Raw genomic sequence first — 19,953 nt, forward strand, 5'->3', positions numbered from 1 at the left:
TCATGTGTGCTTTGCAGCTAGTGAAGGGGCATGCAACTCAAACATGTTCCACGTTACCCGATGGTAATGCTCTTACTTAGATAAGATAATGCTTGGCTTACTTTAAAAGGCACAGCCCAAGGATAACAAAGGAAGGTATAAAGTATCTTAGGGCATTTTGCTGAACTTGCTTCCTGCCTCCAAAAGAAACATCCATAAGCAGTCTGTCCATAAAACCATGGGGTATGTTGCTTTGACTACCACTGAATTGAAAAATCAAACATAGCCTTTGTGTACCAGCACAGAGAACCCCAACGTCATAGTCTATTAGATAGCAGAGCCTAGTGGCTTCAAGTTCGCAAATGTGCAATAGATTTGCCTGTCCCTTAACTTCTCCAAGGGAATGAAAAAGTCCCATATTGTTCTCATTTGTCTTCCCCAACCTCCCCACGGCCCCACGGGTTGTATTTCATAAGGTTGGAAATGTCAGTACGTACATTTCCGATTCTTCAAGGGAATGCATCATGACTGAAATCAGTTCCAGAAGAGGCCAGAAATGCTTGTGATTAATAAACATCAAGGAGCTAGAATTTTAACTATACCACCCTGCTGAGACATCTCAGCAGAGCAGCAAAATTACTGCTTGCAGTGTATTTGTCCTCGTGCAGTAGGTAGTATACTAAGGAAAGGGATACACATGATGGATGAGCTTTTTGATGAAACATAATAGGGACCAGGGTAGACCCTAAAACTGTGCAATGATGCATGGCAAAATGCATGGATCATTGATCTAATCCAGTATGGCCATTCTTATGGTCTTATGTTATATTGTTAAGATAAGGGTAATCAAATCTCAGGCTTCATGCCCTGAGCTGTTCTGCAGAAGAATGCACAGCATTGCACAAATGACTAGGTCCATTAGATAACCATATGGTATTGGCTACTGATAGACACAGAATACCCATCTGGATGTAGGGTGACCAGATGTTCTAATTTTATAGGGACAGTCCTGATATTTGGGGCTTTTTCTTATATAGACATCTATTACTCCCCACCCCAGTCCTGATTTTTCACCCTTGATATCTGGTCACCCTATCTGGAAGGATCTATGTTTTGACCTGGTATAGCAAAACCTAAATTCCAGAGGTATTACAGCGAGGCCAATCCTGCTCCTATAGAAGTCAATGGAAAACTCCCAGTGTCCTTAGCAGGAGCAGGATTGTATCATTCATATAGAGCTGGTAAAAAGTTTTCTAATTTTAACATTTTTTTGAAGGGACACATTTTTCAGCCAGCTATAATATATGCATTAGGTCATGGTCTGTGAAGCTCATATTATCAGGATATAAATGTAATATAATTATTTCCAGCTGTTGTTATTATTTATTATTTGTCTTATCATCGTATGTAGGGGCTCAAGTCATAGACTAGGACCCCATCACGCTAGTCATTGTACAAAGAAAAAAACCTACCAAGGGATGTGGCGGATTCTTCATTACCTGAAATCTTTAAATTAAGATTAGATGTCTTTCTGAAAGAGATGCCTTGATCTTAATGTTGGGACTAAGGATTGAAGTTCTATAGCCAGTGCTAAGCAGGAGGCCGGAGCTGATGACTATAATGATCCTTTCTGGATTTAACGTCTATGAACCAATGGAAAAACAAATTCCTCTGTTGATCTCTTTCTCTTGCTATTTCCATTCCTATCTGCTGCTTGGCAGTTAAATAGAAAACAAGATATATTAAATAGACAGAAAACATATACTTTATAATTGATAACCTGTCCTTACATTCAAATATTCCACGGACCAGTTTTAAATATACACAGTATCTAACCAGAAAACAATAAACTTTTCAGCAGTTGCTAGAAGTGAATAATCTATAAAGGAAAAAGGAGAAAGAGAACATAATACACTTCCCATTACAGAATCTCTGCATGTCTCCCACTGGTAGATAAGAGGTTCTTAACTTGATTTGGCATCACCTACCAACCAAAGTATTGTGACATGATAACACAGGGCTTTTTGATATTGGAGAAAATACAGCCATGAGGCCTGAACACTGTCAGGGCATGTATAACTCTCTCATGTCAATGATATAAATAGATGGGTATAGCAGCCCTACCTTTACTCTCATGTGTTTATGTGGAATTTGTCCAACGTTAAGACATATGTCACTATATTCTGAACCTCTCTCTAGGGATGTAAAATTTGGAGGCAAAATCATCCCATCAAATCTACAAGGCAGACCTGATATTAGTGGCACAATTGATAGTTTGTCTGTATTACAATGACTTCTCCAGCTACATCCCTTATCTATGGGTGTAACTTCCATTACCTACACCTCAGGTCCCCACTGGTTCCAATGGAGCTCTGAACGTTATCTAAGTCGGCCAAGAAGATCTGTGCGGAAAGATTGAAAACCCTGGGTTTATTTAGTCTGGAGAAGAGAAGACTGAGAGGGGACATGATAACAATTTTCAAGTACATAAAAGGTTGTTACAAGGAGGAGGGAGAAGAATTGTTCTCCTTAACCTCTGAGAACAGGACAAGAAGCAATGGGCTTAAACAGCAGGAAGGATGATTTAAGTTGGACATTATGAAAAACCATCCTATCAGGATGGTTAAGCATTGGAATAAATTGCCAAAGGAGGTTGTAAAATCTCCATCATTGGAGATTTTTAAGAGCAGGTTAGACAAACACCTGCAGGGATGGTCTAGACAATACTTAGTCCTGCCATGAATGCAGGGGACTGGACTAGATGGCCTCATGAGGACCCTTCCAGTCCTCTGATTCTCGGATACTATGATCCTGCTGATTGCTGAGGCCCTTCTGTAAGGTGCTTACTATGCTCAGCATGGATATTTTTGGGATCTCAGCACCTTTAAGGATCAGGCCCCATCCATGATGAAGTCTACTGACTAAAGTTTTGTTGAAAGTGAAGAGCATATCAGGTGGAAAAGCTATCTCACTGTTTGCTGGAGTTATAGCAGATGTGAGAACCTTGAACTGAATACATCTTTATACATCTACATTTGCTCAAGAAAAGGTCACAGAGCAGCCATTAGAAATTCAGAGTATCATGTTCATTCATTCTTGTGGAACACACATTTTCTCTGATCTTATGAAATCTGATGGCTAGTGCGGGAAAGCTGTTGGGATCCTGGCTACACATATCTCATACAAAAGCCTGCCATTGCACTTATTTCCCACAAAAATGTCCAGGAATGACCTGTCAGCAGGAAAAAAAAGGCAGAGACACAATCAAATGACTTGCCAATGTCTCTTTCCAAAGGCAGACCACAGCAAGGAGCTACATGGAAAGAGTTGTCTGTTAATCATTGTCAACCCTTGTCTGTGAGTGATCATCACAAACACTGTCACAGATTCTGTCTGAAAGACCAAAAGTTTCCTGCCATGCTTTTTAGTAACTGTAGTATTTGGTATTTTTAGGGCCAAATTTCCAACCCCAGCATGCAAAGTTGCCTGCTTACTTTTGTACTTGAAATTGACATAATATGTGGAAAAGGACATGTACAAACAGCCATGTGCATGTGCACTCAAGCTTGTTCCTGGTAGGTGCATGCCCACTTTTGCAGATATGAAAGTGAACAGGTAAATCTGGATGCAGGTAAAGCCCATCTGAAATTCTGGTCTGGAAACACTTGCTCAAGGAAGATTTTTGAAGAAAATTCTACAGTTTTACATTTTTATCATTTGATTTTTCATCCTCTCTTTCTTTTCATTATCCGGTTCATTTGTCTGAACACAGGGACATTTTCTTTATTAAGTTTTCATTGGCTTTTGTTAATATTTTCTACCTGAAATCACAATCCTGTGATTGTGGCATCACATTTTGTTGCTGTGAATTATGACCATGATGTCACAAACAGAAGCTGATGACTTCAGGTGGGGAATATGAGGAAGGAGATTTTAGCTTAAGCAATACTGATCCTATTTTCATGGAAATACTTCTAGTTTTAATAAAAAACTGAAAATATGTGACATACTGGCAGAATAATCTCTAAACAGAATGTTTTTGAAAGTTTCCATGAGGCGTCAGCTGCTATTTAACTAGAAACTCAAGGGATATTGAGGAAAGTTACTAATTATAAGCATCATAAAAGAATAAACACTGTGTTCCCATTTTATAATAGCAACACCTTTGGTTTACTCTAGATGCAACATTAAGCCCTGATTGGTAACTGAATGGAAAATCATGTGATTTTCTTGAACTGCAGACAAGGAGGCATCTGCAGTTATAAAATCAACTATTTCCTTTGGAAAAGGAAGGAAAATATTTGACAAAGATTGTTAAATACCTTTTTTGGGTTATTATTTTTTTAAGTACACACCAGCAATAATCAAAATTCTCAGGTTTTGGAAAAGAAAACATAGATCAGGTTGGCTTCATTGGAAACCATTGGTGTTTTCCACATTTTATGATGTCTGAAGTTTTATACCTCAACATCCTTTGTTCATTCTTTCTTCCTTTTAAATCTACACTGAAAGAGAATAATGGAGTAAGCTAAGTAGTTAACTTTTATATGCTACAGTGAAAAACTGATAAGAATAAAATACTTTTCTTTCTAACAACTATCTTGTCAAGGTAGGTGAGGTCATATCTTTTAGTGGACCAACTTCCTTTGTTCCTCTAAGCAAAAATTAGTCTGTGTAAGTTCGAAAGATTGTCCCTTTTACCAATAGAAGTTGGTCCACCGAAAGATATTACCTACCCCACTTTATCTCTCTAATATCCTGGGATCAACATGGCTACAACAACTCAGCAAACAAGATAGTTGTTAGGCATTTGATTATTAGATTCAGGGACTCCATTTGGAGTGTTGGATTTTTTTGTTGCACTAACAGATTCTGGAATATGGACTCTTCTATACCAACCTCTTGCCTAGCATTGTCTTCCTCACTGCATGTTGTACCGGGAGACTGAGGATTCATCAGTACCTATTCTTCTCTTTCTTTGGTTACCACCTTCCCATCCCGTGACCCCATTTCTGTGCAGCTCAATTTCTGCCCCTTATAGAAATTTGAAATTCATGCTCAGGGTTTGGAGACTGGAAGTGGAACAGATGACTGAGTAAAGAGTCAAGGGAAGCATTTATGGCTAACATGTTCCAAAGTGGCCACTGATTTGAAGTACATCAAACTTGGAAAACCCTAAGTTGACACACTTGGTACCTGATTTTCAGACAATGTTGAGCAACCGTAGAACTTTATCAGAAATCAATGGGAGCTACAGGTACTTAGCAACCTTGAAAAAATCAGGACAAAGGGGTCTCTCGCTGGGGATCTAAAATCATTTTTGAATTTTTTTACCAAACAGAACAAATAAAGTTTTCGACCTTCTTTTTGTATTAAATTATTGTGAGAGTTGCAGTTTTCCAGTGAGAGGTCTATGAAATAGTTTGGGATGCAGAGAATGAGTCTTCAAAAGTTTTCTTTCTTTCCCATTAGTCTTTATAAGAAGGCTGACACCTTGTACTCAAATTTCTCAAGCTGACTAAAACATGCTGGAGTGGGTCAAATACCACAAGCCTTTCTCTCTTAAATCCATTTACAAAGATGAAGACATATCAACATTTTGCTATATAGTGGGCTTTTGTTTTACTCAAACTGTTCACCATCATTCAAATTTTGGATTTATCTAGCAATGATTGTGACCAAATATGTTATTCCCAGTGTTCAATACCATCATTGTGTGCTGATTTATGGTAAATCCTTTGGTGGATTGCAGAGCATTGGAGAGGGTTCAAAGAAGAGCCATGAGAATGATTAAAGGATTAGAAAATATGCCTTAGAGCAGGGGTTGGCAATCTATAGCACATGTGCTGAAGGTGGTAAGCGAGCTGATTTTCAGTGGCACTCACACTGCCTGAGTCCTGGCCACCAGTCCGGGGGGCTCTGCATTTTAATTTAATTTTAAATGAAGATTCTTAAACATTTTAAAAACCTTATTTACCTTATATACAAAAATAATTTAGTTATATATTATAGACTTATAGAAAGAGACCTTCTAAAAACGTCAAAATGTATTACTGGTGCACAAAACCTTAAATTAGAGTGAATAAATGAAGACTCAGCATACCCCTCTGAAAGGGGAGAAGAGAAGAGAAGGTTACGGGATGACTTGATTACACTTTATAAGTATCTACTCTTGAGTGTACAGCTAGTTATTCTAAAGATAGAAGAGTACCCAAATTCAAATTATACACTAGAAATGACAGCGTCCCCAGAAGTGAATATGCCTCTATAAAGGGACTGACTTGTTAAATGAATACCTTGCAGTTAAATAAATACATTGTGGTGCTAACTTGGTTGCATTTGATAGGTTTCAAGACTGTGATCTTCTGCCACCCTGATCATCTCCCCCCCCCAAGTTCATAAATCACTCAAGAATAATGGAAACTGATCCTCTTATGGGAGGGGAAAAAGGAGAAAGGGCAGGGCTCTGCTCCATCCCTGGACAGTCTTGAGTTGCCCATCTGTAGTGCATAATGAAACAGACACGAAGCCAGTGTTGTGACTGATCACAAATGCACAGTTTAGACACATTTTCATCTGAGAATACAGCATACTATAAAGGGGAATGTTTTAAAGTGTAACCAAGTATGCTGAAAATTAGAGTCCCATGATAAGCTTCCCAGTCAATAAGTTAAAGGCAAGAGTTAGATTCATCCCACAGTGGCAATATCAGAGTTACCGTGCTGACTAGATTTCCAATAAGCGGGCATTGTACTGTAGGTAACTGTAGTTCCTATTGTCCAATCTCAGCATTGGGCTTGGTTATGGCTTCTAGGTGCTCTACCACAAAGCCAAACACTATGAAGTACCATTTGGAAACCAGAAAGAAAGGCTCAGTGCTCAGACATCAGATATCTTGAGAAAAATGGGATTTTATTTGCATTCTTGAAAGCCACCAGCCTGAGGTGGGGAATCTGGGACCCATTTTTCCTTTCTGCATTCCTCCGGCCTCATCCATATTGAGAATTAAACAAAAGAGCAAGCAATCTGCTTCAAAGCAAACGAGGTCCTTAATTTACCATAAAAAGAAGACGGCTGGCTGTTAATGCTTTATCGGATTACAATAAAGGCTCTTTGCACTCAGGGGACTGTGGTTTGATTCCCGGCATTGCTGGCAGAGCTGGAACTCATAACCACAGATTATAGCAATGAGCTTCCAAATTTCCATGTTCCAGCCAAGGATGCTTCTCTCTGGAGTGGCTACTGACCTACGATATGCCTTGCACTTGCATGATAAGTGCCTGAAAGGTCCTTGTATAAGCAGAACTGTGGGAAGGATCTTCATCCAGGCCTCAGTTTTCCAAACACCTTTCAGGGTCTGATCCTGCACCAAGGAAGTCAATGAGATCTTTACTATTGATGTTAATGGGAACAGGATCATATTATGCTATTTGTTTCACTGTAAAAAGAGACATTAAAGACAATGCCTTTTCCCCCATATGTGGGATGTTTTTAACTTATGACTTGACATACTCTAAGATATTTCTCACATTTTTCCCTATATGTATTTCAACTGGCAGGGCAATAGGCAAAGTAATAGGATGGGGTAGGAGAAACAATTACAATGCATCCAATTACTTCCTTGCCAGTCAATCCCCTTAACTTGCTTTTCATTAGCAAACAACTTTATAAACTCGACAAGTTTAATTTCTTTGTAGGAGCTGTAAATGTTTTGTCAGTTAACAGATGGAGTCATTGTGCAACAGGCATGTGGAAAGAAAGATAGACATCAATTCAATGCATTTTTCTTCTTGGGAGACATGTCTCTATTTGGGCTCATAAAAGAAAATCTCTCACTCTTTTTCTGTGCACAGACGGAGTAGTGCACATAAATACATGCTCTTCAATGTGAACAGGAAACGTCAAATGTGATTGATAGTGCACTCTCACCACAAAGCCAGATTATGTTTTAAACTGTCTCCTTAAGTCTGTGCTGCCTCACCAGTCCTCATTATAATCTTTGCCTTTAACCTCTGGTAAACTGTTTTTTCTCTTACCTTAAGCCTCCTGAGGAGTGACTTCCTTCCTCAGCTATACCAGGTGGCTGAATTTGGGTGTCCAGTTTGGAAAGGGATAGCGCTCACACCTGCATGTGCTCAGCATTGCTACATGGGGAAATGGAACTTACATTTACAGCGCCATAAAACTGGGTAACCCTCGATTTTGATTTTTTAAATGGCTCAATTTTATAATGGGCATTTTTAAAAAAGACTCTAAAACACTTTATCCAGAAAGTCTAATTGAAATAACATTCTTGGTTCCTTCCTACATCTCATCGGGCCAGATCCTCAACTGGTCTAAATTGGCAGACTCCATTGAGTGGAGTTATTCTGATTTACACCAGTTGAGGATTTGGGCCATAGCTCTCAAACCTGCATCTCCCAAGCACGGACCAAAGACCTAAAATGATGAAAACCAATGAAACACAAGAGCAAAAAACTTAAAAAAGACTTAGGCCTTTTCTCGCCCCAAAATTGTATTACTTTGACTATACTGGAATATATAAACATCCCCCTAGTGAGGATGCAGCTATGCCAGTATATATGTGCTTATACTGATGTAGTCCTCGTATGGGAAGGGGAATAAGTGGCACTGGTCTAAAGCATCTTCCTTCTGGTATAACTGTGTCCACACCAGTATTCCTTTATCAGTAAAATAAGAACAACCCTCAACTGTAGTTGAATAATTATACTGGTACTGTGCATAGACCAGGCCATAGATGTCTTGAACTTATAGTTTTCTAACATTGTTGGATGCCAATAATTTATAGGTGCCTAAGAAGTAAAACAACAGGTTTGCAAAGAATGGGGTTAAACAGGAGTCTAAAGCCGTGACATGCAGTTTAAACTGCGAAACCCAGCATGAGAATTCACAAGGACCAGGGCTGTCTCTGTTTGCATGAGGTTTGTGCACCCTCCTGCTCTCTGACTTCCACAACGAATTTCAGTCCCAAGTAACACTCCACTGAAACTGCTGAGTTTCACCTCAAGCTGAAATCCTGCTAAAAGAAATGGCATCTGTGTCAATATTTATGTGAAACCATCAATTAGGAGGTTTGGAAGCTATTGACAGGCATCTGCCAGGGTCCTGCTGGAAGGACTGAGAAGCAATTCCTTCTGACTTGTTTCTCTCCACTACATTTGTGTAGGCTAGACCAGGCCAGGCCATAATTTAGTCCTTAAATATTGTAATCTGAAGACCTCATGCAGCTCAGCTATACCAGGAAACTGAAAAGCAACACATTAAAAACTGCTAAGGGGAAATACTCTTAAAAAAACCAAACACATCACATAAGGAATCTGCAGAAATTATTGTCACAAAACACCTCCCAGGGATTGTCTATGTATACTTGGTATAGTGATAGTCTAGGTGTACTTGGTCCTACCTCAGCACAGGGAGCTGGACTAATTGATCTCTCAAGGTTCCTTCCAGCCCCTATATTTCTATGATGTCACTGAAGCGAAGAATTTAACAGGATTCAGAGAAGGATTAGATATTTATATGGACAATGAAAGCATCCATGTTAGATACAATTACATATCTATATTAAGGCTGTGTGAAGGATGGAAGTTCCATTTCCTGTAGGGTTTTGAGATTTTGAAATAGGGCTTTGTTCCAAATTGGAACAAAATTCAAAAATTTCCTAATTCTCCATGAAGCAAAATTCTGAATTTTCGATTTTGACTTTTTTAGTTTGTAATCTACTGTATATAAATTGGAAAATGTCATTTCAAAAAGAAAAATTAAAATGTTTCATTCCAAAAATGTAGAAATGGAATGTCTCCACATTGTCAGAACTTCGCCCCCACCGCCTGCCCAGATTTCTTCTGAAGGAAAATTCTGGCAAAATCGACCTGATTTTGTGAAGCATGTTGATTTCGACAGAACAGCATATTCTGATGAAATATGGTTCCATTGAAATATCTCCAACTAGTTCTAATATTTATAATGCATATGTATGTATAAGTTGATAGAATATAAATTCCGATACTTTTGGACACAAATGAGACAGTAACGAATGAGAGTTAGGAAGAAGCTTCTCTATGGTCAAGTCATTCTATAATTGATCATTATGACATTCTTTGTACTTTCTTCTTAAGTATCTGGTTTTGACCACTGTGAAAGGCAGGACACCAAACTAGATGCACCACTGACCATATTAGTACTCTTCAGTGTAACTATTCTCATGTTTCTAAAGTCTGGGCCACATTCTGAGCTCAGTTACACCTATATAAATCCACTGATATCTATGAAGTAGGTCCAAAGTTACGCTAGGCAATGAGGATGGACAGAACAGTCTAAGGGCAGAATTTGGTCCAGAAACAGTTTAAAAAAGATGAATAAGAAAGAATGTTTAAGCTACAGTGCTGAATATCAGCATAAGATTTATTTTCAAGAGGAACAAGTCTTGGTAATCCAACTAAGTATATAGATTTCACTGAAGAAAGTTCCCAAAGGATTTGCAAGTGTGCAAAAGTTTTCCAGGTGTGACTGCATATACTGTCTTTTGTTATTGCACATGGTAGGGCTGAAAAAGGACTCTTGCCAGTAGCAGACTCACAATATTGCACAAAAGTCCACCCAATGAATGGCAAGCTATGAGGAAAACAATACTGATGTATTTTCCTCTATTTGTGGTTTCTTTTGTCTGCAGAGCGCTTTTGCTTGTCAATGACGTCAAAGCAAAATTCCCTCGCAAAATGACAAGTGGAAAATAACTCTGAGAATATATTGGATTTCCTAACTAGCAATTAAATAACTAGTTTAATGGAATGTATTATGTATTTTATTAACTCTACAAAAGGGCAGAAGAAAAATAAAGACCCACCATCACTTCAGAAAATGTAATATTTTCTTTTGATTTGATAGTGATGCTCAAGGCAAATACAATTTTATAACGACGTAATTTTTTTAAATTGGATTTTATGCCTTTACGTTTACCAGATGAGTTGTTTCCCCATTCAGAAATGTCATGGTGTCCTCAATGAAACAGTACAATTCACACATTATTTGTCTCTCTTTGAAATCATTACATGAAGAGCACTGGAAACTGAAGCTTATTCCAAAGGTTAGTTTTTGGGACAGATTTTCAAAGCCAGAAATGGGAGTAAAGTACTTGGAGATTTTCAGTGGGAGCTGGGTGCCTTTGAAAAGTGACCCCCTTCAGATTTAACTTATTATTGTAGCCAGGTTTAACTAAACAGTCGTGCTGTTACTAAAATTACTCTCTCCTGACCAAATGTGCTATGAATCTGTCATGTCCAAATCACAAAACTTGCACCCTAGCTAGCGATCTTTCAGGAAGGCCAAAGACTGAATGGGTGAAGGATAAACTATGGCAATGATCCTTCAAGTTCAGGGTTGAAACACCTTTTTTTGGATGGGATGGAGTGACCTTGTACTGCCTGTTCTGGACCAGATAAGTCTTCAATGATGTAAGTTGATGACGTCCCAGGAGCACAATAAGTCATGGGATAGAATAAGTGACAGGAATTATCATAAGGTCTGTAGTTGCTACCTACATAAGTTGCGAGTCACCATTCAAACATTTTTGTGTCTGGCACCATGCTTTCTCCAAAGCATTCAGGGGAAGCCCAGTAGAGTAAAAGCATAATATATTCTTTGAGTAGAATCAGAAAGAGATGCTATCAACTCATTAGAAGGTAACTTTGGAAAGAACAAGGTGCTTTGTGCCACCCCAGAGATGTGCAGCAGCTGAATACCCAACTCAACCGGCCATTTAGGTCAGGTTTATGGCTGCTTTGTGTAACTGGGATGGGGGAAAGCATCCAGAGTATACTGGTGAATCTAGCCCAAAGTAGACACAGTCATCATCGGTAATCCCTTGATCTGAGGATGATCTTTACCGCAGATTTACATATGGGTCGTGAGATGACTCAGAAGTCCTATCCTGGAACCACTGATCTCCCCGCAGTAGGTACAGACATTTCCTGGTGGGTCAGCTGCCTGCTGGGAGAAAGTTCATTCTTTTTCTTTCCTTCTCTCTCTCTTTTCAGCTTCGAGGGCAAGGCCCTTCTCCTCGAAGCAACCCGCTGCCTCATGGAGGATGTGACGCCATTGAGGTCGGTTGGTGGCTTGCTCCTCCCAGCATGTGATGTCCACATCAGTTGTCTTAAGATATGCTTTCAGTGTGTCTTTGTAGCATTTCCTCTGGCCACCATGGGTGAGCTGAGAGTAGAAGACTTGTTTTGGGAGGCGAGAATCTGGCATTCGCACACAATGTCCAACACGGTGAAGTTGGTGCATGAGGATTGTTGCTTCAGTGCTGACACTGGCTTCAGTGTGGATGCTGGCATTAGTGCAGCGATCTTCCCACTTGATGTGAAGGATCTTCTGGAGAGATCACTGGTGGTACCTCTCCAGATTCTTGAGGTGCTGTTGATAGGTACCCAAGTTTCACATCCATAAAGGAATGAAGGAATAATAATTGTCTTATTTATATGTATATATAGAGTCCATGCCACTGAAAGTAATGTATTAGAGTAAAATATACACCCTATACATTTATCTTATGTAAATATTACACATTCTGAATATAGGAACTAAAGTCAATACTGCTATATGGCATTTACTTATTTTTAATGATGTTGACATTTGTTTTAGAATAAAATGCAGACTTAGACATTGATAATCTTGTGGTATAATCAGCATTATGTAGCATGTAGGAATGGGTTTTGGGGAACTAACAACATCCTTTTTCTTAGTGGTGGTTATATAATTTCAGATCAATTTTTTATTTTTTCTCCTGGTGCAACTTAAGGTTCTCTATCACTGGAAGTCTTTTTAAATCTGGTTGCCATTTGTCACTTTCCAAAGAAAGAAGGGTAAGGTGGAGTCACTTGGTTTTGTGAAGAGTCTGCTCTGTATTTAAGACTGTCTTGCAGAAAGAAAATAAGAATTTAGAAATATGCTTAGCTGCATATTATAAGAAGGAGGCTGTTATTGGGATTGGCTAGGACATGCCTGAACAACAATGGATGCTTTTCTTTTCTCTATAAAATAGCTTTCCAGTTACTTTAAACAATTAAATGCCTTGCAGGGTTTAAAAAAAAAAAAAAGCAATGGAGGAAAATGAGATCTGAGGCCTAATTCTAAAGTACTCTGACATGGTTCATTTCTTTCAGTCTAATCTACTGTTGCTAAGAGGATTCTGCCTTATATAATATTCACCAATTAAAAAACTTAATCACATTACATCATTGCTCATTAAGCTCACATGCAGTAAACACTCAGCAGTGGCATCTTGCCAAGCCTGTGTGTGAAGAGTGAGTGAAGAAACCCATTAGGGAAGTCAGCATTGTTAAAAACTTTATTAATTGCAGAGTAACTTAAATTCCATTAATTCATTGTTTCAGTTAGACAGTTTGTTTCTAATTATAGATTGACAGCCATTGTTAAAGCGGTTCCTCGGCTGGAGGTCTTTCAACAATGTGTTGCAGGAACCAGGAAAATATTCTTCTGTATTTATACCTTGCTTGGCACTTGGTCTTCGATATGAAATATCCATATGTATAAAATTGAGGAGGGCAGGGGATTAGGTGAGGCAGAGACAGAGGGGTCATGCCATAGATTAAGGCACTAGTTTTTACATCTGATATCCTATGCTTTTCAGATCCTATTTTAGGCCTTGATCCAGGAAAGTGCTTAGGTGTGCGTGTAATCCACACACTTCCTGGATGTGGTGCTCTGTCTCTTGCTAGTGGCACTGAGACCACTTAAGGTATGTCTATACTACCCGCTGGATCGGCAGGCAGTGATTGATCCAGTCTAGACACGATAAATCGATCCCTGAGCTCTCTCCCATCGACTCCAGTACTCCATTGGAGTGAGAGGCGCAGGCGGAGTCTACGGGGTTGCATCAGCAGTCAACTCACTCCAGTGAAGACACCGCGGTGAGTAGATGTATATCGACTTCAGCTACGTTATTCACATAGCTGAAGATGCGTAACTTAGACCGATTCCCCCCGCCCCCCGCCCAGTGTAGACCAGGCCTTACAGATTAATGAGTCTGAGCCTCAGCTAAGAGCCATGTGCCTTTTAGCTTATGCATTTAGCTCCAGAAGTCCCAGGTTCAATTCCACCCTCTGTGCTTACATGTGCTTAACTCCAAACTCATGGGTAGTCCTATTGATTGCAGTGGGGCTACTTGCGTGCTTAAAGTGAACACATGCTTAAGTGCTTTGATGAATCAGGACCTTAGCAGTGGTAGATGGTGTTGGTCTCACAGTAGTTCGTAGAGTTTAAGACCAGAGGAGAATATTAAATCATGTGACTTTTGTATATTAAATTTCACTAATTTACTCCTGTATTGAGCCTGTATTAAACCCTAGAGGACATTGGCGTAGATTACCAATGTGCCACACATGGCAATCTCTGATCAAGAAAAGACCCAGATTGGAAGAACAAACTTGCTGCCAATCAAGTCTGAGGAACATTGTGCTGTTGCATTTAGGAACTTCCCCATATATCTCTACCAATTAAAAACTAAGGTGTAGCTGAAAGCAAACTGGAATAGCATGGCTGATCTTGCAGTATATTGGTAGTCCTGTGCAGGGAACCTTGCATAGCTCTTCTCTGCCCTATGCCTTCTGGCTAGAGATCAGTGAAACACACTGCCTATGTGCCAATCAAAAAAAGGACCTACGTGGGACTCAAGTGTTGCATGGGACGTGTGCTGGCTCCCTCTGTATTGGGGTGAATTTCAGCCCATAGGAATATTTAATTTTGTGTTGCTATGAGGTCAGTTCCCACTTCCTGCGTTTGACTTGGAGTTTTGGAATTCAGTCAAAACCATTGAGTTTGACCTGGCTTTGTGACAAATCCCTCCATTAGACCAGCTTTGCTTGAAAGTCTCGTTGATCTCAGCAAACCTATCAATTAATCTGGTCTTAGTTTGGAGCTTGTAACAAAATCCAGAGGCAGGAGAACATTTGGACATTACTGTCATGCCCCAGCCAAGGAGGAGAACACATTGGATCTGGAATTAAGGAAACCAGGTTTCTAATACCATATTCAGAAGAAGGAATGCATTTAACAGGACTGTTTGTCTACAGAATGTGTTTTATGTTTTATACATCAAGTGCAAAACACTGTCCTGAATACTCCAATATGAGTCTCACGTGAATACTTTGCATTCATTCGCTAGGAAGAACTCCTATTGGTAACAATGGCAATTATTCTCCATGTGGAGAAACAAGGGCAAAATACACACTACAGAGCTGGACTGTGCTGCAGGAGGGAGAGGTGAATTTTGCTCTAAACCTTCAGTGTGCTGAATGTTTTTAACAGCCAACAGTTAGGAATTTGATTCAGTCGTTAGAAATGACTTATGAACAAGTCATCTGGGCCCAGGAAATGGAAAGGCAGTTAAAACAGAAATCAGAACATGGTAAATCTCAGCCTGCAAACTAATGTACTGTCTAGATACGAAGTCAACATTAATGCACAAGCCCTCCAACCTTGGATTTGTAGTAGCTACTTTGCTTGTTGTTCATCACTGACGTCTGCAAGTATGACAGGTTGTAGAGCAGATGGCGAAGGTCACAATTCATGAATTAAAGGAGCACACTGGAATGCATGGATATAGGTAATGCAAAACCACAGGGCTAGAGGGAAGGAGCATTACTGAAATGAACTTGAACAAAGCAAGAAAATGTCCTTCATCAGAAGGCTCCCCTGGAGACAAGAATCCTTCTAAGCCAAGTGGTGAAAGACATTAAACAGCCGTCTCCTAGCCTGTGAGCTTATCCAGAATTTTCAGGTACTCTAACAATGGGAACTGTTTGTACTGTGTAAAACAATATCAGTGACCATCATGTGTGCTGTCTCTGTGTAACTGCATCTGGAAGAGGGAGGCTCCTCTCTCTTCAAATGTTAAGTGATATCTTACAACCTGTTTCTTTCCAGTCCAAGTGGAAAATATAAGATAGGGTTTCAAGGCAGAGGAAATATAAGGTATTTTTTCATCAAATTTGGCATTATCTGTTTAACAGACCCGCCTCTCTCCCAGTGTATGGCCTTATTCAGTTTGACCATTCTAAAAATAAGAATGTGATTTGCATAGTGTGCCCGTTTGTGTGATTCATCTCATCGATACAGTTGACTGGAATGTTTTATAACCTCAAAGTTTCAAATTCATTTGCCTTTTTAGCCCAATAGAGATAATTTTGTTTTCCCCACTGGGATAAAAGGAGACAAGAAAGGAGCGGGATCATGTCCAGGTGCCCAGCACGTTTTTTCTACAGATAGGAGAGTGCAAATAAGAGAAAGTAATGGCGTGAGCTAGATCTCATTAAATGTGGAGTCAGAATGATAGGTTCCTCCAATCCTTAACTTCCTCTCCAAGTCAACTGGCTGTTTCAATCATAGTGTCCACGGGTCACGTGGGATGAGCAGACATTGGAAAAAAGTAATACAATTATTTTTATATTGCCAAAAAGTTAATGCAAATCATAATGCAAGAAAAAAGATAAGGAGGTCAGATATAAATTGAAGTAATTGTAGTTCCTGAGTTAAGAAAAAAAATCCTTGGCATAAAGAGTCAGACAATGAACTGGTAAGTGCCAAAGATTTAAGAAAGACAACTATCTTCTGAAGCCTAGAAGCCAAACTAGCAACTTTCAGAGGGTCTGTCTACATACCTGAAGAAGAGTTCTGTGTAGCTTGAAAGCTTGAAACGTTGGTGCAATCAAAGATATTACCTCACCCTCCTTGTCCCTCTAATATCCTGGGAGCAGCACAGCTACAACAACATTACATATGTACCTCTTTTTCATATTTGTATATATATTCTCCCAAGAAGAACAGAGACGGGTCTATGGCTGCTTGAAAATTTTCTATTGAAATTTTTTTTCTGAAGAAGAACTGTTTTTTTCAACCAAATGAAAATTTTTGCCAAGAGTGGAGGGGGAGAGGGAGGATTGATTTTTTTTCATATTTGTCAAAAATTTCTGAGGAAAAAAATGTTTTCTGACCAGTTATAGATGATTCAAACACATTTTGGCCAAAATGTTGGATGTTGAATGTTAGGTTTCCTAAAACCATCTCTGGCCACGAAATAAAATAACTTGCATTTTCAGAGAGGTCTCAGCAAGGGTTGTGGGTGAAGAGATCTTTTAAAAAACAAGGCACTTATGTTTAGGTACCTAAATGTGGATATAGTTACTTGACTTTAGGCCTTTGTATTCAGCTGATATAGTAAGGGATATGTCTCTTGGATTGCTAACATGCTCAACTCTCAGTGTTTCTTCCCGCAGGCGACATTTAGCACTTCAAGTGCAAAATTCCTGTCTGCAACAGCCAACTCTGTCTCTTTTGAGGTTTACTCCACCATCTTTGTCTAATTATTTCTGGAAGCTCGCCCATCATTTCTCATAAGCATCTCTCTTCAAAAGATGAAGGAGGGAGTCTGTGGGAAGGAAGGAATAGAAACTTTGACTTTTCTTAGAAAAAGTGAAAATAATTCTTTTGACTGTATTGGTTTTATTAATTACGCAACATGGTTTGAGAGGATAATGTGCAAGTCAGCTGTAAACTTACATAAAGGAAAACAAAGATATCTCTGCTGTCGAGGGAAAAAAAACAAGCAGATTTTTCTTCTTCTTCTGATATCGTTTATGCAGCAGTTGGAAAATTATACCCAAATTAGCAGGAAAAACATCCAAGGAACTTATAAAGGACTTAAATATTAATAATCAGTGTGACTAAGACTAATTATTTGTATGATGGTAGCACCTAGGAATCCCAATCAATGATCAGGGTCTTGTGGTAGGTGTTGTACAGAAAAATATCAGCATAGACAGTCCTAGCCCCAGAGAGCTAACAATTCCATGTCAGACTAGAAGCCACAGGTGAACCAAACAGACCATGGCAGAGGAGGTTGGGAAGATGAGAGAACCATAAAGCAACAAAGTTTAGCACAAAAGCATAAGTGAGCTCACCATTTGTTTACCAAGAACACATTGGATGTGATATTTCTCTCCTCGTAAATGGCTTGTCACCATCAGAAAGCTGAAGGTGGCTGAATTTATTTGTCTGAGGGAGTTGTGGAACACTTGTTAAGCATCTGTTCAGATCTCAGATCCCTTGCTTTTCAATCTAAACGCCAATCCAGCTAAATAGATTTAGCTCTTCCCTAACTCTGAGGTTCATGCACCCTGTTATCTAATAAACTGGCAGAAGGCTGTGGGAGTGCTGACGATCAACTCGATTGCTTGTGTTTTTCTGCATGTTTCACCCCTCGCCTCCAGCATTTTATATTTTTGTGTGCCGTCCTAAATTGATCTTTTTTCTTACAGTTAACAGAAGTGTTAGTAGAAGCTTTTATTAATCACTACAACTCTGAAGGTAAAAGTCACGTCAAGGTGATAGCCCTGTGCTGAAGGGCTGCACTATGCATCACTAAAGTCCCATTTAAGACCTACTTTGAAGATTTAAGTGGGGCTGAAGTGGCCTTGTACTGACTCACTGCAGGGGAGTGAAATGCCCGTCCATCAATGGAAAAAGGTTTCCACAATATCCTAGGTTTCAGAGTAGCAGCTGTGTTAGTCTGTATCCGCAACAAGAACAGGAGTACTTGTGGCACCTTAGAGACTAACAAATGCCAACTCTGTCCACATATCTATTCAAGTGACATCATCATAGGACCTAATCACATCAGCCACTCCATCAGGGGCTCATTCACCTGCACATCTACCAATGTGATATATGACATCATGTGCCAGCAATACCCCTCTGCCATGTACATTGGCCAAACCAGACAGTCTCTATGCAAAAGAATTAATGGACACAAGTCTGACATCAGGAATCATAACACTCAAAAACCAGTAGGAGAACACTTTAACCTGTCTGGTCATTCAATGACAGACCTGTGGGTAGCAATTTTGCCACAGAAAAGCTTCAAAAACAGACTCCAATGAGAAACTGCTGAGCTGGAATTGATATGCAAGCTAGATACAATCAATTTAGGCTTAAATAGGGACTGGGAATGGCTCAGCCATTACAAACATTGAATCTATCTTCCCTTGTAAGTATTCTCACACTTCTTATCAAACTGTCTGTACTGGGCTTCTTGATTATCACTTCAAAAGTTTTTTTCTCTTACTTAATTGGCCTCTCAGAGTTGGTAAGACAACTCCCACCTTTTCATGCTCTCTGTATGTGTATCTATATTTCCTCAATATATGTTCCATTCTATGCATCTGAAAAAGTGGGCTGTAGCCCACGAAAGCTTATGCTCAAATAAATTTGTTAGTCTCTAAGGTGCCACAAGTGCTCCTGTTCTTTTCACAATATCCTATGCACAGTGTAAACCCCTATTCATTCCTTGATAGAAGCTCTTGTGATTAGACCTCTGCTTTAGAGATGAAATTCACTACTGTGTAGAGGCCGAGCTCAATGCCTATGAACCTCTTAAAAGCCAGATAAACCCTAGCCTGAAGTCTTCAGGAGGACTTTAATGTTGCACAGGCCTTTGGGGATGAATTTGACTCTGGAATGAAATTGCAGACATAAATAATACACAGAGTTTTTGCTGAGAACTGCAACAACAACAACAACAACAACAAAAGGCAAATAAAAAAATAAAAAAAATCTAAAAGCAGTGGAAATATGGAGATCGGCTGAGCTGCTCCTGTCAGGAGCCTGAGCTGCAGGTTATGTGAATAGACTATTGTCATTTTTCAGCAGGTGAATTCCTAAGCCATCTGTAGAAAATTTCCCCTCTCTGGCCAAGAACACATGGCCCAAGGGTGCAGGGGAAAAGTAATTTTAGGTTGCCCCCCCAGGCTGAACAAAGCTCTTGATTGAGTGATGGGATCTGGGCTTTGTGAGGCAAGGGAACTTGGGTTTTCTCTTTCTTTTTTTTTCTTCCCCTTTCTTTCCACCATACTAATGAAATTTGCAGACATGGAGAGG

This window comes from Gopherus flavomarginatus, chromosome 12, assembly GCF_025201925.1.
Source record: "Gopherus flavomarginatus isolate rGopFla2 chromosome 12, rGopFla2.mat.asm, whole genome shotgun sequence".
Taxonomy (NCBI): domain Eukaryota; kingdom Metazoa; phylum Chordata; order Testudines; family Testudinidae; genus Gopherus; species Gopherus flavomarginatus.